Source organism: Saccopteryx leptura, chromosome 7 (assembly GCF_036850995.1).
Source record: "Saccopteryx leptura isolate mSacLep1 chromosome 7, mSacLep1_pri_phased_curated, whole genome shotgun sequence".
Lineage (NCBI taxonomy): Eukaryota > Metazoa > Chordata > Mammalia > Chiroptera > Emballonuridae > Saccopteryx > Saccopteryx leptura.
The window spans coordinates 79,973,938-79,994,663 of record NC_089509.1 but is presented as its reverse complement, the minus strand read 5'-3'; positions in this window follow the sequence as shown (position 1 = coordinate 79,994,663).

The window sequence follows — 20,726 nt, the reverse complement described above, 5'->3', positions numbered from 1 at the left end:
TGACAGGAAACAATAATTCATATAAAATTTATGTTATGAGAATGAAACAAAATATGAGTAAAGTGTTTTGATTGTGCTATATTTATTTAATTCATCAAATATTTACTGGGGTCTATCTACTAGGTGCCTTAAAAAGTGTTTATACTAGTGATTCAGCAGTGAATGAGAGAAAAGGAACTAAAACAAATGAACAAAGATGCATCAGTTAAGTTATATAGAATTGCATTGATAATTATTGGAGATCAAAGTAAGGTAGGGAGCTGAGATAGGGCACACTGACTGCAGCAAGCATTGCAGTCTCTGTAAAGAATTGCAGTTAAGGATTCAGACCGCTCTAGCTGGCTTTTTTCTTTTCTTTTCTTTTCTTTTCTTTTCTTTTCTTTTCTTTTCTTTTCTTTTCTTTTCTTTTTCTCTCTCTTTCTCTCTTTCTCTCTCTTTCTCTCTTTCCTTTTCTTTCTTTCTTTCTTTCTTTCTTTCTTTCTTTCTTTCTTTCTTTCTTTCTTTCTTTCTTTCTTTCTTTCTTTCTTTCTTTCTTTTCTTGGTCTTCTTGGGTTGGTATCAGCTATTATTTGTAATCCACTTTCGGATTAGGGCCGCTTTGAAGTCTTGATTTGTTTGTTTTCTTAACAGGTGATAGTCTTATTTACTGATCTCAGCAGGGGGCTTCCTTGAAACTGTATCCAGGAATGCGATGGGTATAACCTGAGACTCTAAAGCAGTGGTTCTCAACCTGTGGGTCGCGACCCCAGCGGGGGTCGAAGACCAAAACACAGGGGTCGCCTAAAGCCATTGGAAATACATATTTTATTTAAAAATGTATTGTATAATAAATATGTATTTTTCGATGGCTTTAGGCAACCCCTGTGTTTTGGTCATTCGACCCCCGCCGGGGTCGCGACTCACAGGTTGAGAACCCCTGCTTTAAAGGCCTCTTCCACCAACTAATCTCTCTGGGGGCAGACTGTTTTCTCAGCTTCAGTAGGGGGAGGTGTATCTCAGATCTCCATGGAGACCTGAGTTACTGCCCCTCCTCCCCACTTCTTGTTTTCAGCTGTGCCTTGTTGTGATGATTGGAGCTGGAGAGATGTCTGGAGAGCTGTGATCTGCAAGCAATTCAGTCTTCTGTTTTGTGGAAGGATCAGTCATCAGTCCCTCCCCCAGCTATGGCCGCCTCCAGCATGGATGAGTCAGCTTTTTAGGTCACCTCCTGCATTCCTTTCCCCCTCACAGTCTGTTCCTCTCTCTCTCCTTTCCACTTGAGAGATAAGCCGGTCCTTTCAACACACCTCGCTCCCTGGTCACCAGGCAAGTGGCTGTGAGCAGTATTTTCTGCTCTTTTTCCTGGAGTGAGATCCCCTCTGGGCTCTCAGCCTCACCCCCCCCCCTCCGTTCCTGTAAGCAGGGGAGATTCAGGCGCTCCCTACCAGGTTTGTTGTGGCTTCTTCTTTGCTCCTTGGTTTTTGAGAGCTGTTCTTGTAGTCCAGAGTTGGTTTTTCATGCTGATTTTTCCTAAATTGATTTGTATTCCAGTTTGGTGGTGAGAGTTGGGTGTCTGTGTGTCTGCTTACTCCGCTGCCATCTTCAGGTCCCCCCTCTTTTCTTTTCTTTCTTTCTTTCTTTCTTTCTTTCTTTCTTTCTTTCTTTCTTTCTTTCTTTCCTTCTTTCTTTCCTTCTTTCTTTCCTTCTTTCTTTCTTTTTTCTTTCTTTCTTCTTTCTTTCTCTCTTTATTTCTTTTTCTTTGTTCTTTATTTCATTTTATCTCTCTCTCTTTGCCTTCCTTCCTTCCTTCCTTTCTTCCTTCCTTCCTACCTTCTTTCTTTTCTTTTTATCTCTGTCTCTCTTTCTCTCTCTTTCTTTTTTTTATTTTATTTTTTCTTCCTTCCCTTTTTCCTTTTCCTTGTCTTTTTTCTTTTTCTTTTTTTCTTACCACAGGTGCCTAAATTTGAAAGTCTTTTAAACAGGGTACTTTCTCAAGTGCTTCCAATAAAGCCTCCTAATAGAAGAAGTGGGGAGAAACCTTAAAGGGACATTTTCCCCCCTAATTCTGACCTAATATTTAGTCATTTTCTACTCCTAGTCCTCAATCCCTTACCTTTCCTTGATCTCAAGATTTGTAAATTTGCCAGAGCTTTTTGTTTGAGGCTTCCTTAGCAGGAGGACAATCCTCATATCTGTGCTAACCCACCTGACCCTTCCTACAAGGCATGCCATTCTGTGGGAGAAACAGGAAAGAGGGAAGTCAGCACTTTCTCCAGTTTTATACTCTGCTGTACACATCATTGCAAGTGATTAAAGACTCTACTTTCTTATTTTCGTCTGTTGTGTTTATATTTATGTATTTATTTATTATTTAGATCTTTAAATTTGTTTAGTAGAATTTTTGCTCTTTAACATCATATTACTCTTTACCTTTTTCCCATCTCCCTCTTTCTCTCTTCACTCTGTACAAGTTTACCCCCTCCACCCTGCACCTTAGCTGAGCTCCTGACAAACTGATTTTAAAATATGGACATTAGCCTGGATTATGTAGGTGAACACAATGTTATCCCAAAAGAGCTTAAAAATGAAGGAAGGATAATCAAGGCCATAGGCCAAGAAGAAAAGGGGCCATAAGCTAATGTGGATATGAGCTATGGGATCTGGACAAGGCAGTGAACCAGATTCTCTTCCAGAGCACCTGTAAAGAAATAAATTCCTCTTCACACTGACTTAAAACCAGTGAGGCTTGTATCAAATTTCTGACCTACGGAACTGTAACATTAAAATTTTTGGTTGGTAATCTATAAAACAGTGGTAATTTGTTACAGCAGCAGTGAAAAACCAATGCATGCAATCTCTCAGCCATCTATGCAATTCACTTACATGTACACAAGAGAGCCATCACATTATGACATATCTCTGTTTTATACTCAGCTCATGTCATAGCTTATGTGGTGTTTTCCAAGGAGCTATGGGGCATAATAATATAGATACCAGGTAAAATTTCCTTTTCTGTAAAAAATTCTAGTCAACAATATGTCAGACAAGAGACAATATCTTAAGTAAATTAAAACAATAAATCATAGTAAATGTGACAAATTTCAGAATGTGTATTAATTTTTATGAGATTATGTCAAATAATTTTATTAACTCTTTACCATGGGCTAAGGAATATATCAAATATTAAAATTTTTAAAGCTTTCCCTTTTTAAATTAAATTGATTGGGATGACATTGGTTAATTAAAATATATATGTTCAATTGTACAATTCTGATACATCATATGTATCTTGCATTGTGTACTCACCACCCAAGGTCACATCTTCTGTCATCATATATTTGATCTCATATATGTTTTACTATACCCCAATCTCTCTTCTTTCTGGGAACCATCAAATATCTATGAGTTCTTGTATATTTTTCTTATTTGTTTATTTGCTGCTTTCAGTTTTCTGTCCTACATATAAATGAAATCTTATGGTTCCTGACTTTTCCTGTCTGACTTATTTCTCATAGCATCATATTCTCAGGAGACATCCATATTGTCACAAATGGCAGTATTTCATCCTTTCTTATGGCTAAGAAGTATTCTATTATATCCTTCATAATTTCCTTAATTGTCATGGAAATGGAAACACAAAGATATATTAAGTCAAATAAAGATTTCAAAAAATAATTTAATGAGGCCCTGGCCGGTTGGCTCAGTGGTAGAGCATTAGCCTGGCTTGCAGGAGTCCCGGGTTTGATTCCCAGCCAGGGCACACAGGAGAAGGGCCCATCTGCTTCTCCACCCCTCCCCCTCTCCTTCCTCTCTGTCTCTCTCTTCCCCTCCAGCAGCCAAGGCTGCATTGGAGCAAAGATGGCCCGGGTGCTGAGGATGGCTCCATGGACTCTGCCTCAGGTGCTAAAGTGGCTCTGGTTGCAACAGAGCAGCGCCCCAGATGGGCAGAGCATTGCCCCCTGGTGGGCGTGCCGGGTGGATCCCGGTCGGGCACATGCAGGAGTCTGTCTAACTGCCTCCCCGTTTCCAACTTCAGAAAAATACAAATAATTAATAATTATAATTTAATGAATATTGTGCTTTCCCTTTTGTAAGTATAATTCAAAAAATAAATCATTGCCAAAGAGGAAGACAATATGGGAAAACAATAAATTGTCATAAAGAAAACAAATTTGTCCAAGGTAAGGAATGGCTTATCAAAAAGTATAATGTGTAAATGTATCTCAAAATGTTTATAAGTTTACAACACCATTAGAAACAATGTATTTATCAAATATTTTAAAAAGTAAATTAATATTTCTTTAAGGTATACATGCTAATGGTAATTTATAGCATAATTTAAATTATTAGTATTTTGATCCAATTTGTGTGAGATATTAAATATGCAAGATACATTTTTGTCTATGTGAGTATCATTACTTAGAACTCTCTATTGAATTAAGACATTTTAGGATTTGCAAAATACTTTGAAACATATGTTTAAAATGCACAAAATGCTTAAGTTCTTAAATTTAAAACATATGTTTTTTGGTTTTTTTCTGCCTTGTCTGTGGTTCTGCAGACCAGTTGGCCTGGGACAGTTTTTAATGTGATTGCTGAATTTTCAAATCACATCTCACTGTTTAATAAACTTGTTTTCATTCTTGAAGCATAGCTTCTGAAAGAGTTGATATTTATCAAAACTAGATGTAAAAACCGTCCTCCAGAATTAGACAAGTGTGAGATCGCGATGCTCTGTATACATAGTCTTGATCGCACACCCACACCTTCTTGTTAAGAGACTTCTGCTCTCGTCAGCAAAGCTCTGATATGTGGGAATTTGGCTGAAACCAATTTCCTGTTTCTTGCCAGCATGTCTTAGAGATAATGCTGTCAAAGTGGGATGTAAAAGAACAGACAGCTGTCCCAGACTTGAAGATTCATCTGGTGTATTAGTTTAGGAAACCAGCTTAACATCAATTTAACCTTTAAAGAATATATTTAAAAATAAATATCGTGTGCAGTTGTCTGTTAAAAGAATGTGAATTATTTTTCCCACTAGAAAAAATAAATCTGTGCTTCAAAATTAGCCCTGTATAGAGTCCATGTTCTAAGAGAAAAATACTTGTTTTAGTAGTTAGGTTATCTGCACCACTGGGCTCTAACTAATTAATTTTTCTAATAGTATACCTCAAGAATGTCATATTATTAAACTTTGATTGAATGAAGGAACAAGGCAAGAAAGCTTTGAGAAGCAATAAAAATTACTACTATTCATAGAATTCCAGAAAATCAAATACTACCTATTCATTATGGGAAAAGGATGCCGATATGTTGTGCTGGAAGACTACTGAACTAGAGGAAGAGGAAACTAGATTTGAGCACACTAGTTGACTTTCTTGAGCTGCCTTCATTCATTAAATGTAGGTAATAGAACACATAGTTCATAAGACATTTTTATAATTAAAAGTAATAATAAATATGACAATATTATACACTTTAAAACTACAGAATTATAATACACTATCACCCTTATATGTTTTTAAATTTAAAAAGTTCCCTTAATATTCTCTGCTTTTGTACATTCTAATGAAATAAATATCATTGTATATTATTTATCCGGAAATAATAAAAATGCCACAGGATCAGTCTAGAAGAATGTATCCCAATGAGGAAGAAACCTCATAATGAAAAGCAATTGCACCAAGACGCTTCAGTAATGCTTGATAGATTATCCATGAAGAGTTTTCCCTTTCTGTAATTATATATGGCGTTCATAGACTCACTTCCTTTTTAAAGAGATGTACCCATTTATAGCCACTGCTTGAGTGCAGAAAAGTCGCCCAAAACTCTTACTGAGCAAGAAGATCTCTGAATCCTGGAGTTTCTAAAATGTTTCTAAGAGAGTGAGTATATCACAAATGCTATCACAATGGCGACGTGCTGCCAAACTGGGCGCACTTTTTGCTAATAAGATCCCGGAACTGACTTCACTGTCACCCTTGTCTTACCTGCAGCGCTCCTTAACCAAATCAAGAAATGTACCGCATCTTATATCCTGTTTTTTCTTTTATTATTATCTCCTTACATTGGCTAAGTCACAGCCAACAGTAAATCTCATCGTACAGTCTTTGTATTTATGATCCTGTTAAAAGATGTGCTGTTCCTGAAACACAGCTTGGAAATTACAGAAATTGAACTAGTGATTTTTTTTCCTTCATTGTCTTTATACTAAGAGTATTTGAAGAATACTGTAAAATTTACTGAGATCCTAATACAAATTTGGTGTGCTACTTTTCCAGATATGGAAAGTGGGGATCCAACTTTGTTACAGTGAATAACAAGGCAAGGACTGGGATTTCCTTTTATATAGAAGTGGTTCCAAAGTAGCATACAAAAGGAAATAGAAAATCCTGCCTTTAAGCACTGTCACACTTCAATTTCACTTTAAACACTTCTCTCCGTATTTGTATGTTTGTGCATGTATATGTATAAAGGAAATTGATGGCATTATATTTTTTATTGAAATAACATTGGTTAATAAGATTATATAAATTGCAGGTATGGAATATTATGATCTATATATGCATGATAGAGTGTTTATCACCAAAACTTTAGTTTTCATTCATCATTTTATATTTAACTCTTTTAATCCATGTTGGCTTCATTCTTCCCCCTTCCCTCTGGTAACCACCAACCTTTAGTCTGTTTCTATGAGTTTGTCTTCTTTGGACCTTTCTTCTTTTGTTTCTTTTAAGGGTTAACCTGTATATAAATAATCTTGAAAAGACATTTACCCACAATAAAAATTGAGATCATAGACTAGAATCAGAAATAAGTCTTCAGAAGACAAATAACTGGCTAGCCTCAAGCGTTCTGAATCAGTGTTTCCAGAGATGAGGCCAATGAATAGCTACTGTATTCCCCCATGCATAAGATGCACCCTTTTTTGAAAAATTTGGGGTCTAAAAAATGGGTGCTTCTAATACAGTGGCTGTGGCATTTCAAATGCCATAGATGGAACTGAGGATGAGGTAATATATGAAGTGATTCGTCATCAGACACAGATGAAGACAAGCTAATGGATGGGAATTTTGACAATGATGAGGAGTTGTATGAGTTTTATGATGAATAAAACTTGAGTTCAAAAACTTTATACAGTACATTTCTTTTTCAAATGTTGGGCTCCAAAATTAAGGTGCATCTTATACATGGGAACATCTTATACATGGGTATCTTTAAAATCTTCTACTGGTGATTCTAATGTCAACATATACTTAAGTATCAATATGTAGAAATTGGCCTCAGTTTTCCAGAAAACATGACCTTTAAGACAAGACTTTTATTAACCTTCTTTACTAGAAATGTCATTATACTGAGCCTGGAAAGTAAAGTGAAGAATGTGGTATTAGAAAATTTTCAGCATCTTTGATGAATTATATACTTTGTAAAATATAAGCATTTTATAGTCTGCAGAGTCAGTAAAATCCCAAAACATGATTAAGAAGCTGATTCTACTGGAGTTCTGTTTTCATAATAAAATAATCTTATTAAAAATAATAAGGGCACATGATGAAAAATCAAACAATGAAAGCATTTTTTCTACCCACCAACCCACACTGTCAATTCCCATAGGTAACAGAACAGTTAACAGTTTCCAGAATAAATTAACGGAGTTTTTTTAAAAAGTATACCACCCAATGAATATGCTGCCTTTTATGTAAAAAGGAAATATTGTTCCTTACCATTCTTTTTCCTTATAAAATATTTCTGGTGATTTCATAAAATTAGCATAATATAGACATCATTTAATACACCTATATATCACAGTTTTGTAATGGTTTGTTTCAATATATTAAAGCATTCTCACATTGGTCTATTTGGATGTGAAGCCCCTACTTAAGAAACACTTCATAAAAGAAATATTTAACTTTCTTTTAGCTGTTCACTGTGATAGATGTCAGGTTGTTTCTGAGATTTTGCTACTATAGAAAATACTGTAATAATTTCTCTTTATACTGTGTTACTGTATCTTAAAATACATTCCTGGACGAGAGATTTCTAGGTCAGAAAGTGTTTCTATTATTTATTTTTACTTTTAAAGTATTATCTTCCCTGGTCTAAAAAATTGTACCATTTAAAATTCCCATCAACAATGTAATAGTTCTTTATTCTTGCACTCTTGTTAGCAGTGGTTTTTATCATTGCAAGTATTTTTAAAAGGATATAAATTTTTCTCTATTTAATTGTCATCACCAATGATAGCCCTGCATTATAAGCTGACAGTGTCACTCTAAAACTTTTATCTAATCACTCATTCACCCATTTGGTTACACAACAAGAAAATCCTATGGGACCTACACAGCCATGAAAAGGGCATCAACTCTGTTTAATTTCCTCTTCTATGAGTTGTGCATGTGTAATGAGAAATGCATATCTTCTGGCTATTTGCCAATGGGAAAAAAATAACACACATTACCTACTCTAATTGAAAATATGTTCACTTTTGAAACTCAGAAAATCTAAAGTTCATTTGAAAAGATTCTTTATTCATTAGGGATTTCAGATTTACAATTTAATTAGAGTTAAGATATACTTTCAAGAGACTGAATTTTAGTGCAAGGAAAGAGATATAAAGAGGTAATTTATTTATTTTATGAATAGCCTGAAATATAGATTTTGAATAGCCATTCATGTACTCTGTGGCTCTGTCTAATATCAAATAGCAGATTTAAAACTTAAATTGATAGAGAATATAGGAACCTCAAACCTTGAAACACTACTTTTGCCCCTTCTCACAAATATTTGCTATCATGTTGTTGTTTTTTGAAATATCCTTGTGTATGGTTATTGACAAGCAAAAATCTGATATCAAATTTGCAAAAAGACAAGCTCTGATGAATAGCTGACAGTTGTCAACCTAAAGCACAATTATCACACCATTGACCTTTTTTTAAAACTGAGGATGTGATAGCAATAACCACCTTTTCTGATAATAGATAAACCAATGATAAAATATTTAATTGAAAGTGTGTCTGCTTTAACTATTGCAATATAAGTTGATAAACTGTCAATTTGATCAAATCATTTTCATATTCTGAGCAAAAAAAAAAAAAAGAAGTTAGCCATTTTCTGATGAAATCATTTCAGATCAAAGCAATGTTTAGTGTAGGGGGCACTCAGTTACTGGTACTTGAGATACATGTACCAAACTTATTTTAAATGGCAGCATAAAATTAGAGATTTATCCAACTTTTTTTTATAAGTATAGAAATTTTCTGGAAAAAAAATATTGACTTCCCAAGCAGGTCTGCATGGGAGAAAATGATCTTCAATTATTTGTGATAGGTAGATACATAGGTAGCAACTAGATAGATGAATGAAGGTCTTAAATGATTTATGCCAAACTTCCTATAAGTAGAGTAAATAAGGTAGGGGAGACAAAATTCTTTCAGTTTTTACTTTTCTAAGTCTTAGTTATTTTATTTGTTTTTAAGGTTTTTTGTTGTTCATTTGTTTATATTTGTTTTTCATAAGGAGTGTGTGCAATTTTTTTTACTTTGAATTTTTTTTTCAGAGACAGAGAGAATCAGAGAGAGGGATAGATAGGGACAGACAGACAGGAATGGAGAGAGATGAGAAGCATCAATTATCAGTTTTTCATTGCGACACCTTAGTTGTTCATTGATTGCTTTCTTATATGTGCCTTGACCATGGGCCTTCAGCAGACCGAGTAACCCCTTGCTCGAGCCAGCGACCTTGGGTCCAAGCTGGTGAGCTTTGCCCAAATCAGATGAGCCCTCACTCAAGCTGGCAACCTCAGGGTCTCAAACCTGGGTCCTCTGCATCCCAGTCCGATGCTCTATCCACTGCGCCACCACCTGGTCAGGCTTGAATTTTTAAATTTATGTAAAAATAGTCAAAAATAAACACAATTTTATTTTAATATTCTGAACTCTTCCTTAGGAATCCACACAGTAGAAGTTTCAGGGGCCTAATTATTAGTGGTTATAACTTGAGTCCCTGAGGCATCTTTCTATGTAAGTGAATGAGATGTTATTGAATTTTCTGGATAAGGCTGTTACAACAAATTTTTGTAAGAATGAGAAGGTTTTATTAATCATTTTGACATTAGTTATATGTGTCTAGTCAGTATTTGTAAGTGGCTAGTGAGATTGAGAAATAGAACTTTTAAATTCCATTTTAATTTAAAAAGACACATATCGATAAGCCCTATTCTTCTTGAAAGCATAGCTCTAGATAATAATCAAAAGTTATTTTTCTAAATAAAGCTCAACATAAGGATGTCTTACTGCATCTTCTGAAAAACAGACTGGTTATCACAAAAGTTCCTTATGGAGGCAAGTTTTGAATCATTTGTGACATCATCTTTTTGCATTAGAAGCAGAGAATTTTTTTCACTGGGCACTCCCTGGTCTATTTAGTATTATAACTCAACCATTACTAATGAAGATAACATGTTTATGCTTAGTTGCTTGATCTCACTAAGGGAGTTGATACTTATTCCTCTAGGAAAAAAATTAGCAGTACATTATTACATAAAGTTATTTATATGCATGTCATGATACATAATACATTGTCTTCTTAAACTTAAATGGCAAACAAATTTGTTTCCAATATTAAGGAATTATTCTGTATCCATTCATAGCTTAACCTATGAATCCGTTGTTTGAAACAAAATTAAGGGTAAGAATGTAACTGTGTAAAAACTATGTTAAGTCTATTGATTCTCTTCTCAAAAAGCAAGATATTCAGTTAAGGAACAACATTTATATTAACTCATAATTCAAAAACAAAGAGTTTCCTTCCTGAGTATTTATGTCAATTAAATAAAAATTTATGTCAATTAAATAAAAATATTTAATATATCCAACAGCTGTAAAATAATCCATGAATGAGGAAATAAAAATTAAAAAGTTTATGATCAATTTCTATGATCAATTAAACAACAAGGCTAAGTTAGGAGGTTATGACAGATATATCTTTTAGGGTTTTATCTATTTAGAAATCAAACATAGCTTAATTTCCATCACAACACAACTTTATTCTTGTCATGTGGTATTAAATTAAGCTTTAGAATATGTTTTAAGTATCATAATTTCAAAAATCAAGACTTTGATATAACTTTAATTTTTATATAGATGCATATATAGATATAAATATATAGAGATGAATGGTACATAGGTAATTTTAATTTAAGTTAAATATTGAAATTCTAAAGCATTAAATAAAATGCATTGATTTAAAAAGTCACATACAAAAACTTTCTTTGTTTTAAATTCATTACATATAAAATTAAAGTGAGGACATTATATTCTTTTTTCAAATTTATTGACATAGCTACTTTTCAGTGATTATTTATTGCAATTTCAGGATTTTCCTCTTGCAGTTTAGGTCCTGCAAAATTAAAATGTATGAAAAGCACTGGCTCAGAGGTAGAGTAGAGCATTGGCCCAGCATGTGGAAATCCCGGTTTCAATTCCCAGCCTGTGCACACAGGAGAAGCACTCATTTGCTTCTCCACCCCCCTCTGCTTTCTCTCTGTCTCTCTCTTCTTCTCCTGCAGCCAAGGCTCCATTGGAGGTGGTGCTGAGGATGACTCCATAGCCTCCACCTCAGGCGCTAGAATGGCTCCAGTTGCAACAGAGCAACGCCCCCCTGGTGGGTATACCGGGTGGATTTCATCTTCATGTATTCTTTTCATGGTTCATGCTGATATAGTTTACATTAAAATTGCAATAGAAAAATGTTCAGAAAAAAACTTCAATCAATTAAACAGAAAAATGGGAAATTAACAATAAATTCTTCCATTGATTTTATGCATTTAAACTATTTACTTGAAAGTATATCCCTATCTCTGAAGAACAATATCTTGTATACCAAGATTGTGTCATCTAACATTTAAATGACCCAAGCTAATACAAATATATACTTAATTTTCCATTCAGAATTGCCACAGCAGGGAGTTAAACTGTTATTACAGTAATGCTGTAATGAAAGTGTTCCAATAATGAATTAAACAGTTTAATGTTTTGCATAGTGTGTTAAAACAATTTGGTGTGGAACTTAATCTTTAGAAATACTGAAAATGTGCAACCATTCCACAACTCTGAACTAGCCTGCTTTAAAACATGCTGTTTGGAGTGAACACAATGTTTATACATGAGATGAAGAACTTAATGGCAACAGCTGGATGATTTTACCTTTAAGATGAAACATCAGAGGAAGAGGGTTTATTTTACTGATAAGTATTTCTATGCAGCTATATTCCCAACTGTGCAAGTAGTAAAGCTAAAAAATAAGCAACAGTGTCAACAATATATTGAGCTGTCCAGATATTTACTGTAAAATTACACCTTTAAGTTGCTAGGAATATCTAAACAAATAAGAGACAAGTACCAAGAAAAAAAATGAAAGAGAAAAACAAGTGAAAAGTGTATAATGGAAACGCACAGATGCAGCTGCGAGAGTCAGGACAAACCATTACGTGTAACATAAGTATGCGAAACCACAGGATAGATTCGGGAATGTAGAGAGAGATAGAGTGAGATGTATATAGATAAAATGTACGCAACGAATGATTGCATAATTTAAAAGACTGTGTTATATTTTAGTCGTGAAAGTACAACGAATGGCATAGCGGATCTACAGTTTAGCGCAGTCCAAGAGCCACATGGTAAAAAACCTCCAAGATGAAAAAGTGTAATAAAATCTTAAAGAAAGAGGATGGTAATTGAAATGAAGAATGGTTAGCCTTTTTAGGCAATTTGGAAGTTATAATTCAAAACTAAATATATGATTACATGTGAGGAATAAAAGAGATAAAAGCATGTCCGATAACTTTAAAGTTTCTAAATAGGAGTGTGGGCATTCGTATTTTACTTTGCAATGATTCAACAGAATAGATAATTTAAGTAAGTAAGAGTTACCAAAAGAAATTATTTATATATATATAAATCATTATATATATATATATATATATATATATATATATATATATATATATATATGAGACAGAGAGAATGAATGTGAAACATCACTTAATAACAGATGCTATTTAGTTTGCCCTTAACTATTATGGAACTAATGAAAAAGGCATAGTATGTAATAATCTCTTATAGGAGTAGGAAATAAAGCCTTTCCAAGTATATATGATTCAGCATAAATAAATTGAATTAAACACAACCAATAAAATGTTTCTACCAGCTAGTAGTTTTACTGCTTTTAATTATTTTATCAGAGAGACACACCAAATCACTTTGTAATTTTGTTAAATCTCTAAAGAGATTTTGTTTAAATATACAATAAATTGAAAGTTTGTTTCACTTAAATTTCAAGTCACAAGGAATATTTCTGCCTCTAACAAAAATTCAAGAATCAGTATTATGCCCGTGTTTCTAGCATATATGTTAAGATATAGCATTTTATCAATATTATTTGGATATTAAACTCTATAATAATAACTGTTGTTTATTTTTACTTCAAGTGTTTGGTACAGTTATACTTTAACTGCTACTTCTATATATATAATCTTTAGAAAATTCATGAAAATGCAGATTATTAGAGGTAAGGGAGCAATTTGGGGTGGGGGAAAGAGAACCTAAAAGAGTTTACTTGATTTACAGAAGAATAAGGTCATGGAATTTATGAGTTTATCAAGTTGTTTTAGTATCAGAATTCTTAGAACTCTGGCCACCTCAAAAGCCCTAATTCTGTTAAACTATAATTTTTTAATAATGGTATTAAGTTATTTTGAGTTTTATTTGTCTTGTTTGGGTTCCTTGAGAGGAAACACTGAACTAACAAAAAAATATGGTACATCACAATAACTCAACTATATAATTCCTGAATCCCTATATTTCTTATAAATTTAAACAAAAGAGAATTGTCTAAAAAGCTTTGTTAATAAACAAGGTGTGCAAGAAATCCTCATTTTATTAATACGGTGAGTATGAAGTAAATTGAATTGTTTTCATGACATATTGCTTTTTTTAGTCACAACAAAATTATTTTATAGTGGATCATTTTAATACAAATGGTTTTGTCACCACTTGTAATTTTTAGAACATTTTGGAAAATTTCCGTTAGACTCTGTGAAGTATTTTTACTATACTGAGTAACATGTGTCACCATATCACTTTTATTTATTACTGTGAGTTTTCCCCATTATAGCTAGTTCCTATTAGCATACAGAAGAAGAATGTGTAAAGGTGGTAAGGTGGTAGTGATAAAAATCATAAAAACATTTATCTTGTGTAACTTCAGTGTGGGGAGGGATGAATATAAATTCATCTAGTCAGAAGAAGAAATTTTTTTATTAAATTTCAAAGCATAGATTTTTATGATAGAAGTGGCAGCATTGTCTAAATATGTTCTAAGGAAGTGTCAGTAGTGATAGTTTTAAGAAAAGAACTGTATATAAAACAATAATTACTTTCAAAGACTAGTAGACATTTCTGTTCTCTTAATAATAGTTTAATGGTTAAACACTATAAAATATAAAAGAAAATCAATATTATATGTCCATTGAAAATCATGCTAAATAAAAACAATAACAACAATAAAAAGTAAAAGAATCAATATAGTTTGGGAAAAATTCAAGATTTGAAAATAAGGTATTTTTTAAAAAAAGATTTTAAACCATGACAATTTAGATACATAAAGCTTACTTATGATCTGATCATATAAAATTTTAAGAGACTGGTAAATTTTAAGAGAAGTAGGTATAAATTGGATATCACTTTTATTTCATAAATATTTGCAATACATTTGAAAATCATCAATTAGAGTAATGGCTACATATGTTAGCATGATGAATTTACCAAAATGATTTTTTTCCCAATGAAATGTTGGAAATTGCTTGGGAAATATTAAAACTCAATTACGAGTGTTAAAAAAGTAACAACCAATGTAGTAAAAAATATTGGAAACAAGAGGTAGATAGAAACACTACAAAGGGATTTGTAAACATTGAATTTTACCCAAAGACTGCAGTGGCATCAGGACAGCAGATGGCAAAGGACTAACAGCACAGGAAGACATCCAAAACCACTGGAAAGGATAATTCAAGAAGCTATATGAGGTATCAAGGGACCACACAGACAGTACCAAGTGCGAGGCAGTCATCTGCTCAGCCATAAAATAACCTTCACCTTTCCTGTCAGAGAAGGAAATGGCAGTAAACAAGCTCAAACTGGGAAAGGCACATGGTACAAGTTACAGATGAACTCATAAATGAGGTGGCAACTGTGCACTTAGTATCCTTCATAAAACCTGTCAGTGGGCAAATGGGAAACAGGGGACTGGCCAAGTACCAGGGCAAATCAATCCACATAGCATTTTCTCTAATCAGCCAGCCAGAAGGAGAATAAGAGCTGCTGAACATCTTCTCAAACAGAAAGGTTATGCTGCTGCACTTTAGAAACTGCCTACAGAGAAAGACGACCTTGAGGGGCAGAGAAGGGTAAGTTGAGATGGAGAGAAAAAGAGAGAATAATTATGGTTTTTTATCCAATGAGATAACCCAATCAGATTTTCTACTCAATTTCTACTGATTGCAAAGTATTTAGGCCATTAAGTACAAATTGAAAAGTTTATAATGATGTATAAAGGTAACTTGATTGGAATAGTATATGTAATCACATTTCCAGACACTAAATATACGGAACACACATCTAATAGTGATTCAATATGTATGAGTATGAAATACCTTGCAGTATTAAGAATTCTATTAATAGCTGAAGCCCCACCCCAAAATAAACAATATTTTTTTGCAGGAGTTTAGAAAAGGTTCAAACATGTCATTTTTATCCTGAACTAATGAAAGCAAAATTCTATTACATTTTCCCCGTGCCTCCATTTCCCTCAGAACACTGCATATTTTGCTTTACTCTATTGTGTATGGGTGGTTGGCGGGATCAAAGTTTTTCCAATTCCTTCTAGCCAAAACCACCAGTGACACCATTCAATAATTTGGATCTAAAACTCTTGTTTCAGAAGGAGAATGCATACCTCGAGGATTTGTCAGATACCTCATTACGAAGGTGTTAGAAAGGACTTGTGAGATTCTACCTTCCATTAGGTGGTTTCAGAGAAAGTTTAAAGAAGCTGAGGTTCTCTCTGGAGGATGAGGCAGTTGTATGACTAGATATCTTAACAGATCTTATCTAAAGTGAAGTCAAGCCTTAGGCTAAAGCTGTAAATGAGAAAAAGGAGCAGTCTCATTCGCAGACATCTGGTCATTTTTATGGCTTAGACAATCATCATATTTGGTCTGTGTTCAGACATGATTATGTCTTGAGTTTACCTAATTTATCATGATTACAGATTGGCTTTGTCTAATGCTGAAGTTCTGTGACATTATTTATGTTCATGAGGAGAATATGGCCTAGTCATGAGTGCTAGGCTAGTTTATACCAATAATGTTTTGTTGACATTGCCCAGTGGCACCTGTATACCAGGTAACTTTTCTCTTTCTTATTGTTTTATGATGGATCCAACTAATTGCAAATGAGTTGCTGTATTTATCATGTGTTGTCCCATGTAATGATTCACAACTCTGTTATTGACACTCTAGAGCATTGACACTCTAGAGCAGGGGTAGTAAATCTTTTTTTACTTACCGCCCACTTTTGTATCTCTATTAGTAGTAACATTTTCTATCTGCCCACAGGTTCCACACTAATGGTGATTTATAAAGTAGGGAAGTAACTTTACTTTATAAAATTTATAAAGCAGAGTTACAGCAAGTTAAAGCATATAATAATAATTACTTACCAAGTAATTTATGTCGGATTTTCGCTAAATTTGGCAGAATAAATCTTTATAAAACAACATACTATAGTTAAAATCTATCTTTTTATTTATACTTTGGTTGCTCCGCTACCACCCACCATGAACGCTGGAATGCCCACTAATGGGTGGTAGGAACCAGGTTGACTACCACTGCTCTAGATCTTAATTTCCTCCTTCTGTTTGCTTGCAGTGCAAATGTATATTTTACATATTAAATAACTGTAGTATGTATTTATAAATGAAAAGTGGAGAAAATTCTTAATAAGAAACCTTTCAGTGTTTCTTATATTTCTGAACTAAATATCTAGAAAACATCTTTTATTACTTGTCACTTTTCTCTTACCTCCAAATTGTTTCCAAATCTTGCAGATTCTAACCAAGGAAAACCTCTTTAATGTATCTTAAACTCTCCACTTTAATTCTTGCCTAGTTCATACCTTTGCTATTAAAATGCTTCCAGTGTTTTTCTAACCCTAGCCATTTCATTTCATGTAGGCAACTTTCATTTTACTTAATCCCTTTTAGCACTACCACCAATTCCCTCTCCTTAAAAGTTACCTATCACTTATTGAGATTTTCTTTTAGTATTCTTCCTACCTTAGTAGTGAGTGGTTCCCATTCTTTAATCTTTTGTCAGCTTTTAAATTTTAGAGTTCTATAGGGTTCCATCCTCAACAGTGTCAGCTTCAGTTTGCTCCCCACTCTGGACCCATTCCCTGTCCTCTGCTGTGCCCTTGCCCGCTGGGGCTGAACTGACCATTTAGTCTGCATCACTCTCTGGCAATGGCCTCCCTCCCTCTCTTCACCAGAGGTAGGGCCAGTCAGGTGATTCCATGTCCATTGTCAAGATTCTGAGTGACACATAAGTATTTTTTCCTCTCTGTACACTTCCTAAATTTGCTTCTCAATAAATATATATTTTTAATTAAATTTATTGAATGACTCTGGTTAACATAATTATAAAGTTTTAGGTGCCCAATTCTACAACACATATTTGCACTGTATTGTGTGTTCACCATTCTTGATTTGTATCTATACCTTACTTAATTTTCTTTTTTTCTTTTTTTTTTACAGAGACAGAGAGAGTCAGAGAGAGGGAGAGATAGGGACAGACAGACAGGAACAGAGAGAAATGAGAAACATCAATCATCAATTTTTCATTGCGACACCTTAGTTTAGTGGTAGTCAACCTGGTCCCTACTGCCCATTAGTGGGCATTCCAGCTTCTATGGTGGGCAGTAGCAGAGCAACCAAAGTATAAATAAAAAGATAGATTTAACTATAGTAAGTTGTTTTATAAAGATTTATTCTGCCAAACTTAGCAAAAATCTGACATAAAGTACTTGGTGAGTAATTATTATATATTATATGCTTTAACTTGCTGTAACTCTGCTTTATAAATTTTATAAAGTAAAGTTAGTTCCCTACTTTATAAATCACCATTAATGTGGAACCAGTGGGTGGTTAGAAAATTTTACTACTAACAGAGATACAAAAGTGGGTGGTAGGTATAAAAAAGTTGACTACCCTTGCCTTAGTCGTTCATTGATTGCTTTCTCATATGTGCCTTGACCATGGATCTACAGCAGACTGAGTAACCCCTTGCTCAAGCCAGCGACCTTGGGTCTAAACTGGTGAGCTTTGCTCAAACCAGATGAGCCCATGCTCAAGCTGGTGACCTCGGGGTCTCAAATCTGGGTCCTCTGCATCCCAGTCCGACGCTCTATCCACTGCGCCACCTCCTAGTCAGGCGCTTACTTAATTTTCAACCAACATTTCTAACTACTCCCTCTATATCTTCACTATATGTTTCACAGACATTTCCAGCCACTGTTTTAAAAAAGATTTTCTTCAAATTTGCTTCTTTTCCCGCCTTTACTATCTCTCTGAATAACAACACAATTTACAAAATTAACTGAGCTGGAAACTTAAAAGTCAAAGTCTTCTCTTTCCCTCTAGTTGCAACCAAATCCTATCACCATGCCTGAAACTTGTTAACTTGTTAAATTATTTTTATTAAATACCAATATAAAAAATGTTTCTATCTATATATGAAAAAAAAAAAACACCAGTCCACCCTGAGTCTCCAAAAAATTGTATATTGACTTTTTCTACCTAATCCTATTTCATTCCTCCTGAGAAATAACCACTATTCTGACATTTATATTTATCTATTAGAGAAATCTAACATTTTTAGTTATTATAGTCTGTATTTGTAGCTGCTTCTTTTCAGAATTAACTTATTCATTTTATCATGCTTTAATTTTTTTCTGACATCAATTTATCTTAAAAATCTTTTGAATATACTTATTTTATATTCCATATGAGTTAATTCCAATATTTGAAATGTTTGCAGATTCTTCTCTGTATTGCATATGAGATCATTTACATTCGTTGTTTTCTGATAATTTTCTCTAAGTCTGTAGTTTCTAAAGTTTACCAGTGAACATGCTTTGAGGTCTGCTTTAAAGTTAGTTTCTTCTGGAGAGGGTTTGCATTTACCTCTTTCACATAGGAAAGAGGTAATCTTGTAGTTACAAGGGGATCCTTGTAACTACACACCTGGTTTGAGTGTTTTCACACCATGAAATGGTATGATTTCAGGTTACAAAACTGTGTGTGGCTAACACTGAGTACAGAATACCTGAGGAGATTTTTTCTTTCTATTTTTGAAATATTCCATGAACTGTGGAGGTGGCAAGGAATGGATTTATGTATAATTTATCATTGCATGCTATGCTAGAGTTCATATATTTGGTGGGTCCCTATTTAAGCAGAAATTTCTCTTATTAGATTTCTTCTCTTGGATGGTCTTCTGCCTTTCCTGAGCTTTTATCTTTTTAGCCCTTGACTTTGAAAATAAAACAACAAAACCAAGATCATGAAGTTCACTCTACTTGCTAAGTGCTTTGAAATCAATGATCTACTTGTCTTGTTACCTTCCCTCTTTTATAAACTTTCTTTACTCTTAAGATTCCATATGTATGTTTATATTCAAAAAGTTAGTTGTCTTCAGTGAGTATTAACCAACTAGAAAATAGAAATTTTATGTACCTAAAATGATTTTTTAATTAAATTTATTGGGGAAACATTGGTTAAATAGAATCATATAATTTTCAAGTGTACATTTCTATTATATATGATTAATATATTGCATTGTGTACCTACCACACAAAGTCAAATCATCTTCTATCACCATAAACTTGGCCACCTTTACCCTTTACTATCTATCTCCTCCTTCTGGCAATCACCATAGTATTGTCTGTCTCTATGAGTTTCAGTATTATATCCCATATATGAAAGAAATCATATGGTTTTTTAGCTTTTCAGACTGTCTTATTTCACCTAGCATATTTTCAAGGTTATATTCTTGAAAATAGAAGTATCGTATCTATGGTTGAGTAGTATTCATTGTATATATATACCACATCTCCTTTATTCAGTCATCTACCAAAAGACAATTCAGTTGCTTCCATGTCTTGGCTACCATGAATAATGTTTTATGAACATTGAGCATTATTATTATAAAAACCTTTGAGCAAGAGTGAATGTTTTCTCTTGACCTTTTAAAATTGTTCTTGCCAGATTGGCATTTTAACATTAAATTGATTATTTCAGATCTCTAAAAAAGTTATATTAAGTAAAAAAAGTTATATTAAGTGATTATCCACTAAAATTAAAATAAAGCTAAAAATCCATAAAATGGTTGTTAGGGCCTTACATGTTCCTAGCAGCAACCTCACATACTTCTTCAACCGGTCCTCATGCCATTACAATGAACTTTCACTTCTTGCTATTTGCATCCTACCAATTATGTTAGTTCTTCTAGAAATTTTGATTCTTTTGTCTGAAAGGTTTTACAGCTTCTCTTCCCATTATTATCTTCTCTTTGTCATGTGTCTCAATCTTCTCAAGCTGCTATAACTAAATACCATAGAATGGGTGATTTAAAT